This window comes from Corapipo altera, unplaced genomic scaffold (genome assembly GCF_003945725.1).
Source record: "Corapipo altera isolate COAL_440 unplaced genomic scaffold, ASM394572v1 56, whole genome shotgun sequence".
In the NCBI taxonomy this organism is placed as follows: Eukaryota; Metazoa; Chordata; class Aves; order Passeriformes; family Pipridae; genus Corapipo; species Corapipo altera.
This window is the reverse complement of record NW_020884896.1, coordinates 9,755,970-9,769,453: the sequence shown is the minus strand read 5'-3', so window position 1 is coordinate 9,769,453 and position 13,484 is coordinate 9,755,970. Positions and strand designations below refer to the sequence as shown.

At 36.6% G+C, this 13,484-nt stretch overlaps 1 protein-coding gene across 1 annotated transcript in view; it reads left to right on the top strand.

Annotated features, from left to right (window-relative positions):
• The first annotated feature begins 1,554 nt into the window (after positions 1 to 1,554).
• LOC113949401 overlaps positions 1,555 to 13,484 on the top strand; it is a 133,847-nt gene continuing 121,917 nt past the window's right edge. The window contains exon 1 of the mRNA XM_027647930.1: positions 1,555 to 1,654. The gene's annotated coding sequence lies outside the window, so the exon portion shown is untranslated. The remainder of the gene's footprint in view (positions 1,655 to 13,484) is intronic.

Sequence of the window (13,484 nt, the reverse complement as noted above, 5' to 3'; positions counted from 1 at the left end):
CTGTGAGAGCTTCTGCAGCAACTGAGCAGAGAGGTCAGTACATTTTTAGGGTATGTTGTTTCACATCAGGTAATATAAATTGTAACCAGTTAGAGTTTACATTAATAAATCTCAATTGAGAATTCATGATACCTTTTAACTCTTGCTATGACATCTGGAGAGTGTAAGATCTTCAGCTCTAAGGTTGAAGGTAGCTAGTGTGGTTCCATATAGCAGTATCACTTAAATGACTAAATCCATCTGTGGCTTTATTTCAGAACATATCATGAGTCAGTCACAAGACCTGTAAGTTCATTAGTTTACATGGCTGTAGTAGGTGCTGTCCTGTAGTGCTGTTTTCTAGGTTTTATCTATAACATGGAAATGATAACGATTTGATCCCCTCTTTCCTTATGTTTTTCTAAAGCTTTGCCTTTTTTCTTACTTTGAATTCTTACAGCTGTTAATATAGAGATCTTCCCTCCTCAGCTGGGGTTAAAGTTATGCAAATTATTATAGTTCATAACTATCTTTTTCATATTTTATCATGGCTTATGAATTATACTGAAAAAGGAACTGTTTTAGGTGAAGAAGGCAAAATTCAATAGTTTAAGAGGAAAATTCTTCACTGAGGTAAATTTAGCCATTGGCTGTAACAGATTTGGCTTTGCGTATTTGACTCTTTCCCCATTTTCTTTTAAATAAACTCAGCCTTTCAGTACTTGAATCTCAATCAGCAAATCCCTCTGATTTTGTTCAAATAGACTCAGATGTTCAGAGTATCAGAAGAAGGTTATGTTTTACTTTTTTTAAACTGAACAGACAGTGACTTTGAAGGCATTTTCCTTGTCTTATAAGTTGCTCATATAAGGCTTACAGGGAAAGGCAACCATACACTGAACAATGCTGTTTTACTACACATGACAAAGGTAGTGCTTAAAGCAATATCCTGAAGAAGTATCAAGGCTTTAACACTACTGCATGGAAGATATGGAAGAGCTTCCAGAAACATCAGTTGTGTGAACCATCTGGTTCTTAAAATATAACCTTTCTGTTCAGGTGGAATTAAGTAATGGACATTAGGAAAGGTGAGGTTGTGACATGATTTCTGTGCTCCCCTTTTCCTTCTGTCTTTAAGCAAAGAACAAATTCTGTACTGGTCTGCCAACTTTTTGCTGTGCATTTCTCATTCCACTTGATCTGCTGCAAGAGGACATCTGTAGGTAAAAAATAAGTAAACCATAAACACTAGTTGTACTCTGTTACACATTTAATCTAAATGGTTGCTTGTTTTTCCATAAGACCTGATGATAGCTTTGTTGCTTCAAAAAGAAAGACTGTGACTCAGGTTTGCTAACACGATGAAGACCACTCAAAAAGTCTTGGTCTGAGGGTAGGTCTGAAAAAAACTGGATATTTACCTGCATTTTTGCCAAAAGCTGTAGTTTGAAGATCTTCAACGAAACCGAAGTTCAGTGATGTTCCAGCAATGATGGTTTGGTCAGTTTCTTCCTAATTCTTTGCAGGTGAAAAGAATGTTGTCTTATTGAGCCCTCCCCCAGTTTGCTATTTCAGTAATTATGCCATTCCCTACTGTGATAGTAGGCTGCAATTTTAAGGAGCTCAGAATTTTGCTACTGGCTCTCAGTGGTGGACTTTGCCAGAAAACTCTGTTGTAAGTGAAAAATCCAATTCTGAGAAGGATTATAAATGTTGTTTTTCTCCTGTTCAGAATTAATCCTGAATTCAGCTGGAGAGATATAGAGTTTTGAAAGATAAATATTTCATTTTGGATCTCTTGGAACTGAATAATTTGTTTTTTGCTTCTTAATATATTGTTTATAAGTACAGAGAAAGGGAGAAAAATAGAGCAAAAACACTGTGATTAATTTGAGTCTGTTTAGATTCATTCTCTTTTCTCTCCATCTAAACAAACATTTTTGGTTAAATCAGTTTTTTACCCAAAATGTTTCTTTGATTTTTTGATCGTGTTTTGTTTTCCCCTAGGATATAGTTAAAAAGTTCCAAATCACTTTTTTTGTTATTATGCTGTGGACTTTGATTTGAAATATGTGGGGTTAGATCTTCATTTCTCATAAACTCAAACTTAAATCATGTACCTGAGCTTGGTTAAATTCACCCTTTAACCTGATGTACACTCACAAATGATGAGATCATATTTTCTTGATGCATTCATTGTTCAGAATAACATAGAGAACATGAACATGTTGTACTCTGAATTACTACCCATGTTATAATGTTACCATTACTGTCATCCAGCTACTATTTCTGTATTAAGTGGCTTCTCTTCTCAAATTCTGCATTCATCTGTGTTAGAAAAATATCTGTGGGCAGGAAATTTACCAGAATCATTCACAACAAAATGTGTATGAATATCCAGGCATACTAGGTCAGGTTGTTAACAGTCAAATTAGGATATATCACAAATAAAAATGAGAGGAGATTTCATTTTATGGCAGACTGATCCCTTTCTAGTTAACTTTAAAGAAGGAATTTTCAAAATTTTTGCAAAATCTTTCCTTAAGCCATCTCTCTTTCTCTTCTTTGTATTATGCAAACTAATTTGCTTTGCAAGATATTTTTTTTCTTGTCATCTCTTTTTTTCTACATCTGAATAAGATTACTCACTAAAACTTCAGCCTCTTGCTTTCCTCTACCCTCGTGAGGCAGAGAAAACAGTATCACACAATCAGTTCCTAAGGAGAACATATTAATGATTACGATGACTTCACAGCAATGGGCAAGGGGAATAGATTTAAATGTAACTTCACCATTTGTGAAGACAAAAATGCAGATAGACCTGCATCTATCAAGACTATCATCCTGAAGCATTCAGTTGAATGTTATATGGCAAAAGAAAACTATTTTCAATGTCCATCTGAGGCATTTGGTTTGGTTGTAATTTACCTGCGTGGTTTTCCAGGTAGGAGCAGGGCCCTGCAGGCTGCTGTGGAAATATTTGCTTTTCGAGAGAGCATCTGCTCACATTAAAATCTTGTCTTTACTACTACATGCAACAATGAATGACTGAATATTGTTGACTAATCACAATTCTAGTGATGCACTATCTTACTTAACCAGCAATCATTATATTAAAATGTACCTCAGAACAATTCCTTTCGTACTCTACCTTTGCCCTCCTTAAGCTCAGCTGTCAATGTTATTAGGAAAGGCACTGTGTTCCAAATTACCAAACGTAAGAATGAAGTGCTTTGTCCTTTGGAGCAGTAATGTACCTTATCTGTGACACTTGCTTCCCCATAGATTTAGATTGTCTGGACTAGAAAATTAAATGTGTGGGTCGGGAACTGCTGTTTGTTGTCCCCTGGTGCAATACAAATAGAGATAGCAGAAGTAGCTTTTCTAAACCTAATGATTTCTTCTCTCAGGCACCTGAAAAATAAAAACCAAAACAACAGAGAATAACCATGTCCCTCTATTTCCAAACCTATCTGAATCTGACTAATTTATTTAAAAAAAAATAAAATTAGTTTTTAATAGGAAGCTAATTAATTATTTTTCTGATCCCTGAACTTGTTCTATGTGTTGACTTGGGCACCAGTTTAATTAATGAAGGTTTCAATGCCAGCTAACCCCAGCTGTTCATGCCAGAAGCTACCTGTGCCCTCCAGTTTATTAGGGGTCCTAGTTACTCATTTAAACTGGTGGGTGGTGTGACTGAAGAATCACGGGTCTGCTGATCTGTGGAGCAATCACAGAACTATTAATGGTTAACCCTGGGAATTCAGGGCTGATAGGGGAAGGGTGAGCACAGTCTATGCCTTGGAGAAAGAGTGGCTAAGGAATTGTAAATCTTTTTGAGTAATTTTAATCACTGCATGAATTAAGGAATAAATAATAATTGAAGCAATGCATAAGAATACAAACATAAGAACAGAAGACACTATGCAGGTGAATAACAGCTACCTGGATTTGTGAAGAATAAGTCATGTCAGGCAGCCTAATTGATTTTCTGGGCCATTTGTTTTGATAAAACAAAGTTGCCATCCCAGCAGTGATCTGTTACATTGGGCACCAGCTCTTCTGTGAGAGGGAGTATGATGGAGGTGAGGTTATAAAAGTGCAGATGTGTCTGAGGCATAGGAGAGTGGAATTCCGGCTGATGTATGAGCAGTTTGGGGTCAGAATGAGAAGAATGAGAGGTATACCCTTAAGGAATAGAAAAAAAATAGGAAATGCTCAGAGGACCCCTGCAACAGGAGCGGGGAGACTGTGAAATGGGAAGCCTGGAGCTTTGCCTTGAGTTGGAGGCCTTCTATGGTAGTGGAAACAGAGTTTCAGAAGCATGAGAGTTGCTGGGATTCAAAACACTGTGGTCTCTAGTGCTGTAACAGGACTCTAATATGGGACTAAAATATTTGCTGCTTCCTTAGCCATACTTTCTTTCTGCTTTGCTTAGCCTTAGCAAAGCTAAGACAGAGCTCATAGCAGCTTCGAGTATTCTTACTATATAAGCTTTCTAGGGCAGCCAGGGGAGACAATGCCCTTTTTTACCTTTTCATGACTTAGCTCTTATATGTTTTAAAGATAATGAAAAATTCTTGAATTATTTTCCCACTGGAAGATGTTTTCCTCAAACAGAAGCAAATAACCATTTGTTTTAGAAATAATTTCCTGCCTCATGAAATACTGCTTTTTTAATGCTAGAAGTTATAGAAAACATTAAGAAAAATTCATATAGTCTCTTGGCTAGGAATTATCATTTCACAGTCAGTCCCTCAGAGGTGTTATCACAGAGATAAACCCAAAGTTGATGTCTATGCAGAAGTTAGCACGAAAGCACAGGACTTCATGAGGGGCTGCCCATTGAGAGGTAGAAGTCACTACAAGGGGACGTAAATGCTACAGCAATCAAGAGGAAGAAGTTTGTCTTTGATCTTTCCCTTAACAGTCTTCTAAACCCTTTGGGAGTATTTGTCACAGTAGAGCTGAGGTCATAGTGTGCAAAGTAGAGCTGAGAGAATTACATTGGACAGGCTGTGTCTGCAATAGCTGACATAGTTTCAAGTGCTACAGATTTTCTGAAAAACCTCATGTAGTCAGTCCTTATTAACTGCTGCCAGCCCAGCTTTTTCTAAACATTGTACCCTAAATACTTCCCATAGGAATATAATCTTGTTTTTAATGATTCCCATGATCAACCATTCCAAGGAGATGGGCTTTACATAATGTTCTGGTTTCTTCCACTCCATGCCTGTGTTCACCACTTTCACTCATTCTGTTCCTTTTCATCTACTAGGGAACAGCTATAAGGTATTATTGCTCCAAAGATAAGGGTTTTTTTTGGTTGGTTGGTTGTTTTTTTTAACAGAAAAGCAAGCTAATAAACTCCTGACAGAAAATTATTTCCCAAAGAATGCAGAGCTAATGCCATATAATATAATTATACTGAAAAATCTGTGGTGAATTAGAGTTCTGTTGGGTTCTCAGTTTGTCTGCATGTGTTTTATTGTTCTGTCAGGTGATATTCCATGGGATATGAAATAAATGTCGTATTTCTTAAAGCTTTATGAGATGTGGTAGGAATTTTCTGAAATTACAGACACATACTGGAAAAATATTCCCTTTTTATCATGTCTGTGATGTTCCTATAGTCCTATGATGGACCTACAAGTCCTCTGCTTTGTCAGAGGAATGCTGCCACATGAAGATGCTTTAAACAGCTGAAAGTCTCCTTTCTGAGGATCCTTTTACAAACCTTCAGGCAGTGAATCTGATGGGCATAGTGCAAATAGTCATCCATCTGCTGTCAAATGTAGTCTAAGAAGAGTTTGCTACCCCAAAAAATTGTTTTAATCTAGATAGTCCAGGTAGTTCATCTAGATTATCATCATGGTCCCCGTAATGCACAATGATCCCTTCTGTAATTGTTTAAAATCTATGTCAGAATACTCAAAACAAATCTTAAATATGTAACAGAAAAGTAGAGAAGAGGAAGAATCCAATGGGGTAGAAAAATCTGACCCATCTTTTTGTATTGGGTGCTAGTGTTTCTCTGTAACTGACCAATATGTTCCGTGCCTCAGTGCAAGTTTTGCAAGCTAAGTATCCTTAAAACAAGAATGCACCTTCATTCTTCTTTATCTGTATGTTACAGTTGTCTTACTCTTTTTGCTTGTTATTTCTTTTAAGAAGTATTTTCATCCCAAATACTGAGCCTGATGTCATAACACTAATCTCTCCTGGAATTCATTCACTTGTTTTTCATCTTTGTGTATCAGTACAGCCTGTCCCTTAGTCAAAGAACAAAGTACAAGATGCAAGTCACTAGGATTTAGGGTCTAGGCTTTTATAAAACTTAAAATAACAGCTTTTCATTCTAGTGTAAGGTATTTACTGACACAAGAACACAGTTTCTTTGCTACAGGAACTGAGAAAATTCTATTAAGTCAGAAAAACAGATTCTGAGCTTTTACCTTTGTTGTCTAAAACCTGGTTTCCTTTGAATTCCCCTCTTATAAAAGATTGCAGAACACTTGGTTGCTCTGTTGATATTAAAGGGGAAAGAGGGTAAGTAAGCCTCCCAAAGATTATTGTGCTCAAATGCCCTGTCCATGCACACAAACTGTTACGGTTTCTCTATAGCAATTTACCTAATCTTGGCATGAAACTGTTGTTGTCATAAAAGACCTCTCAGTCAAAACCAAGAGGGAAAGGAAACTACTCTCTCCAGAGATGGGAACTGGAGAGTTTGTGTGTGTTGTTTTTGAAAACAGACTTGTACACAGAATATGACAGTTTTCCTGTGCCTCATCTCCAACATAGTCAGTTCACCCTGTCAGTGGAGTCAAGACATTTGTCCGTTCTATAAAATATCAGAGATTAGGACAACAGGTGAATAACGTATATAAAAGACATTTCTTTTAAGGTTGGTTTGACATTTGGGAATATGAAGAGATTCACTTTTTTATTTCAAACATGTAAGTATTCATCTGTTTAGTTTGCTTCCGCTTCTATTTAGGATGCAACGGATCAGAAGATGAGTACCCTGTGTGACACTCAGAAATTCTCTGAGGTTGTTGTTAAATCTTAAGCTACTTATAAGATGTCTTGTGCTGTGATTCGAGAGCCTTGCTGACCATGAGTAATTTGTCCTCAAGTTCCATTGAAATGTCTCGGACTCCTTGAAAGGGCTCTGCCTAATAATGCATTACAAACACAATCCTGTCTGTCTAAGCTCAGCGTATCTTTGGCCTTGTTATAGCTGTGAAATAATATCTTGCTGCAGTCATACTTCACAAGCAGTTTATTTGAAGATAATGTGAGTTTGACGCAGACAGCAAATTCTTACATCTTCATAGGTATTCTATTGTATACTTGATGACTGAGGAAAGTCTTAAAAAATATTATTTTGAAAACTTACAAATTGTGAATATAATATTCTTATTTTAACTTTGTTTTGATTACTGGCATTTTACCAATAATCTGAATTATTAAAAAAAAAAAATTACAATTGTCAAGCTAAAATATGGCTTGGTACATCCATGGATAGAGAGAGGTAAGAATCATGAATACTACATTTTAATAACTTCAGCACCTTTTAATTGTCAACATCCACCTAAAAGTAGCTTAATATATTGTAATTCCAAGTTGTCATTGTCTTGGTACAATTTTATTCATCACACCTTTAGATACCAGTATATGTTGGTGACAGCCATGGTGCCATCTGACAAGTTTTCCCCATACTCTGATTTTGTTGACTGTCCATTTTACCTCTTCTGTTGTAGCAGAAATGTAGTAAGTGTCAGCAAAACAATTAGTGAATCCAGAAAAGATGGATGCAATATAATTTGCTATTAGTAATTTCATTATTGAGATACAGAGTGTAACAAAGAAAGAAGACTACAGAGCCCAAATCAGTGTCATTAAGAAGACTAAGGGAAGCTTTTAGCTTGTTCTTATTATATCTGAAAAAAATCCTATAATGTGAAACCACAGAACACAGAACTGGAAAATATTCAGTGCCATTATCTCATTCTTACTCTCCCTTTTGAATCAGAACAACATTTTTCCTTCTGCACTAATTCTTAATAAGTTTATTCAGTATTCTTCAATATACAAACATTTGCTTCTGTCGGCTGACTTTCTGAGAAAACTGCAGCAGGAACATTGTGCACAGTCTAAAAATAAGTTTGTTTTATTGAGCTGTACACATGCAATGTCCATCTTAACAGGTTGATTTGAATAGGTTCATGTAAAATTTTTGAAATGAGGTGACTATATTCACTTGATATTTTACCCATGACAATGTTTATTTTGCCCTATGCATTCTGCTTTGCGTTGTGGATGCTGGATGGTAGGTATTAAGTTGCCTCAGTTTGTGTCCTAGTGCCTCACTCTTGCTCAGCTGTTTAAATTACAACTGTGAAAGGAAATTTGGATAATCCTCAATTTATTCTTGATGGATGTAGACTAGAATTCATATGTACATACCTGATATCTCAGAGAACATTACATTTTTCTCTCTACATTTTGCCATTGGGCATATAGGTCCAAGAGATATTGTCTAGAGGTTTTCTCACCTTGGATACTAGCACAAACTCAATTGTGAGTGGGTCCAAGTTACTTATTGGTTGTATTTATTCATGCTTTCTGTGCTTTGCTTTGAACAGCAAGGCGAAATAATGAAATGGATAAAACAGCTGTTTTTTTAAACATTGCATTTACAGTCTTTGCAGATCAACAGAACCTCAAATTTTCTGTATAACCATAAATTAATACCCTAAAATAGTTTTGAGTTTTCTTTTTTCATTTCTGAGAACAAAAATAAATTGGAAAAAAAAAATGAGGTAAGAAATGCAATTAAAATCCAGTGAAAGTCTTCTGCCACATAAGAAAGAAAAAAAAAGTAAAAGAAGTTTGGAAATGGAAAAAACACTGTTCCATTCCAATAATACTGAGACACAGAGCTTCGATTTGATTTCACTAAGTCTAATTGTGGAAAAAAAGCTATCCCTAAATAAACCACAGATTTCAACAAACTGACAGTATTATGTAAAGGTAAAAAACCTCTAAGCTCTTGATATAATATTTAGATAGGCAACTATACATCATAATCTTAATAGGAATTTTAGGGACCATCAAACAAAATAATACAGAAAATGTTTGTTTCAGGGAAAAGACAAACCTTTAAGCAGGAAGGTTAGAAAAAGCATTCCTTGGGCAGATTATTCTTGTAACCCTGGTAGGTATGTGTCATCTTCAGCACAGTAGGTATCTGTGCACAGTCCTTGGGGATCTCCAAGTTGATTTGATGATACTTTCAACAAGGTAATTTCCCTACATGGGAACATGAAGCTTGTGGGAACCTCACCTTCACCATTGCTCTTATTTTATTAATTCTCTTAGTGAACATGCTCTGTATTTGGAGTCTTCATCACTGCATATAAAGCTCAATTGCTGCAAACACTGTTCTTTGCTCGGGTGATGCCCTCAGAGTCAGTAATTCTTCCAGTCTGAAATCTATTTCTCATTGCAGCCACTGAAGTTGCTCTTTTCACATTTAGGAGGGTTCTCCCAGGCTGGTCTTCCAGGAGTTCTCACATGCTTAGGCTGATCAAGACCTAAAATCCTGTGGCTCTAAGTCTCCTGTTTGCTGAAGTCAGACAGTGAATACTCCTCTGATTCCCTGTTTTGGAGCCCAGATGGAGCCATAGTGCAAGCATTTCAAATTTTCAGACTTTTTCAGCCTCAGAAAATCTGTCACTAATACTTCTGTGGTTCTTTCTAGATCTAGCCATCTTAGACCTTGGAAAACAAGCCACACTGCTTATCTTCCAGCCTTATCCAAGAAATGCTTTCAGCTCTCCTCAGGGGACTTGGCAGGCATTGGTCATCTATCTTCCCCAAGAAATTTCTCTGTCCTTGTCTCTAATCTTCCTAGGTGCCCCCTTTTTCTTGTCCTCAGTGTAGGTGGGACATCACTAGATGTCCAGACTATATGCATTTAATGCAGATGATGTTTTTGTAACAGGTCTTTGGCTTAGTGTTAGTGGTCTTTGCAGTTCCTGTTCAACATCAGGTATATATGGAATGGCAATTAAAAAAAAAACAACAAAACACCCACAAAAACAACAAACAAAGAAAAGCAAAACTCCAAACTCCCCACACCAAACAGCTCAGCAGAAAAAATAATAGACACAAAAATATATTCTTCTCCCAGCCTCTTTTCCTTGCATCACCAGGTTGATCAAGCTCACCTGAGTCACTATGATTGTTATACAGCATAATCAGAAATATAAATATACGCTATTAATTCTTGGCATACCGCAGGCCTGCAATATTTCTACCAGAGACTGGTTGAGCATATGGCTGTAAACTTCACTTGCTCACCAGCAGGGTGTTCCATATGCGCATCAAAATCTCACAAACCAGATTGGGTGGATTTCTTATCTTATTTTCTTCAAACATTTCGGTAATGTCAGTAAGTTAAAAATGTTCTGTACCAACCAGGCCCTGGTACAAAGCATGTCCTTTGCTGGCCATCATCAGACTCATCCATTTTTTTTCTGTCTTCTTGGCATGTCTTAATGCCAAGCATAAAGAAATGCTAAAGTTTTGGTGCCAATTTACTTAAAGCAAGCTTGTGCTATGCTTTATCATTATGCCACTTGAATCAATATGGAAAAACCTTTCATGTCATTGCACACCTGCATATTCAGACCCAATTTCATACAATTCATTATTACAAAGACTTCTAGGCCTAAGGAAGATGCAATATGAATATCTGACTGTATTATTTTTCCTCTAGTATTCAATCACTGTCAATAAGAGTCAGGGTGAGGAGGAGAACCTACTTCCTTAAATTAGTATCTAGTGATATCTGACAGGCAAGGCTGTAAGACTCACCTTAGTTACCTCTGTTGTAGATATTGTGGCAAATTTTTCAGAGAGAGATATTTTTTTGTGCAAATCTTGAGTAAATATTTTTACCTTTGGTTTTGTGAGTTTGAAGTAAGACTGAACTAGAAAGTCCTGTAGAGTGCTGTGTTATTGATGGTGTATGTTTTAAGCAGTAAACACAAAAAGATGAAGGTTTTTAACAACTTCCCCAGTGTGGTTGTACTGAACGTTAAAACAGTTGTTCGCAATGCACTAAAATATAGACTTCACTTTTCCCTGCTCTCCACTGAACACTCAGCAGAATACTGCTGCTTACTTGGTCTGACAGGAGTCTAATTCCAGAGGAAGCTGTTTTTATAAGATTTTAGCTGGCCAATGTGCCTTTACATTTGTACACAGTCTGCAGTGCAGTCAATTATCACACATCTATGTGTATCCAGGGACAACAGCTGGCTTCACTTTTTTAATAGAATTAATGTATCTTTATGGATATTTCTGAACTATTCTTCTAACATAATAAACTATCCTGAGCTGCGCTTCTGGCATGGTTTGACCATGCATTTGACATGAGAACATGTTGATGGGAGGTTAGTTTAAAAACAGCCTAAATCAGGCTTAATTAATATACACTGGGACAGAGTGGACTTCAGCATGATGTGAGGCCAAATTTGCACCAGCCTCCAAATGACAATCAAGGTGTTGCAGCAACTTAATCATTGAACATATAATCTGCTCCAAAAGTGCCCCTGATGATAAAAGATGCCAAACATGATCTTTCAGTCCAAATGGGCTTACTTAGGTTCTATGCCCCCTTGATTCAGGAGGTGGATGGAGGTAGATGGACCCTCATCACACATGCATTGTTGCTATTTAATATCTACTTTTGGAATTTGGAGTCCCACCAACCTGAGTCCTTCTCCCTGACAGTGCATGGTGGGCATGAGAGAACTGCAGCTGTGCTCTCCATCTCCTTATCATCACACCTGTCTTAGGAGGCAGAGGAGGATCAGGCTGGGCTGCCATGGGCCCTGCAGACCCTTACCCAAGGGAAGCATCTGACTGCTCAGCCAAACTGTCATTGCAGCCACGTGTGCAGCTGGGGTTTTGGTCTTCAACTGTGTGTAACTTTATTTGCACTTCTACAGAAATAGAATTTCATATGCATTAACACACATTGAAATGATTTTGGTTTCAGTTTGATATATGAAAGTGTTCTGCATGTGCGCTTTTCATTCTCAGAATCTACTGTAATTTTAATTAAAATTCTGCAGGCATTTTAAAAAAACCTTCTTAGTAATAAATAATTAATTAAAATAATAAATAAGTAATTCTAGGAATTATACATATCTGCTTCCTTTGAGTCTCTGCAGCTCTATTTTAATTAAGGCTAAGGTCCCTGTTTGAATAGATGAATGACAATAGGGATATTTTTTTAAAAGTCATATTGATTCCTTCTATATCACTGTCATACAGAGAAAGTTTATTAAAAAGAATGGAGTGATTCTGATAGATTTTTGGTACTTGGCAAATGTAATCTGTGTTCTTTCAGAAATCTAATTTTCTAGATTAGTGAATTGCATCTGATACTTCAAATGAACAAATCCTTATTACTTTTATAGCACAGCATGGAAAACAATGTGAACACCATGGATATTATTCTTGTATCAGTCTTTCAGTAGTATTAATTCCTAATATGCTGCACCTATACAGTGTTTCTGAGTATTATGTATTTATTCAGTTGGAGTTCTGATTTTTTGGCAAAATAAAAGCATTTTTAAACAAGATCAAGCAGATTTTTAAACATCATTAAGCAGATAAGCCTTTAAGCATTTGAATTTTTTTCTTTACAAAGTAGGATACAAGTAGTAGATGTATTCATAAAAAAGGTAATGAAATAACAGAATTAAAACTGGAAGATTATCCCTTCTCCACTTTTTTCTAGACAGCACTGGAATGCTTTGTTTTTAATAAGTTCATCTAGCTTGCATTTTATGGTACCAGCTGTGATTTCTCTACATTTCTGCAAGTAGACTTCTTGACAACAATTTGGACATTCTGGGCTTCAGCACAGTTATTAACTAAGAAATCTGAAAGGCTCAGCAACCATCAGTTTATTCTATTTAGTGTCTCCAAACAGAACAGCACGAAGACTGAGTCAACCAAGTCATTGGATCACTTTTGAGAATGAGCTTGATCTCAGGCCTAAGACTCTTTTGCTTGGTTGCAAACTTGTTTTTCACCTGTTATTGCTACCACACCTGTTTTGTATCTTATTAGGACATTCATAACAACCTGCACACAAGGCACTGGGTAGAACAGTTTCTGCTTTAATGAGTTATAATATGTGGTTATGATTGATCTGTTATGGGGTTGCATTTTACTTTCCTAGCTGTGACATCATTAGATCTTGTCCATTAGGCTTTCCCATGAAAGGATTTGGAGTGGTCTCTTTGAACAGGCGCCTCAGGTACCATTGTCAGCACAGTATCCCTTCAGTTACTACCTCTGGTCTGTCTTTTTCAGCAATCAACAAACACTTGATCTCACACTTAACTTTACACATCTTCCTAAGTACTTAACTAATAAGGGATTAACTTGAAATCTGCTGTAGAATTATATGA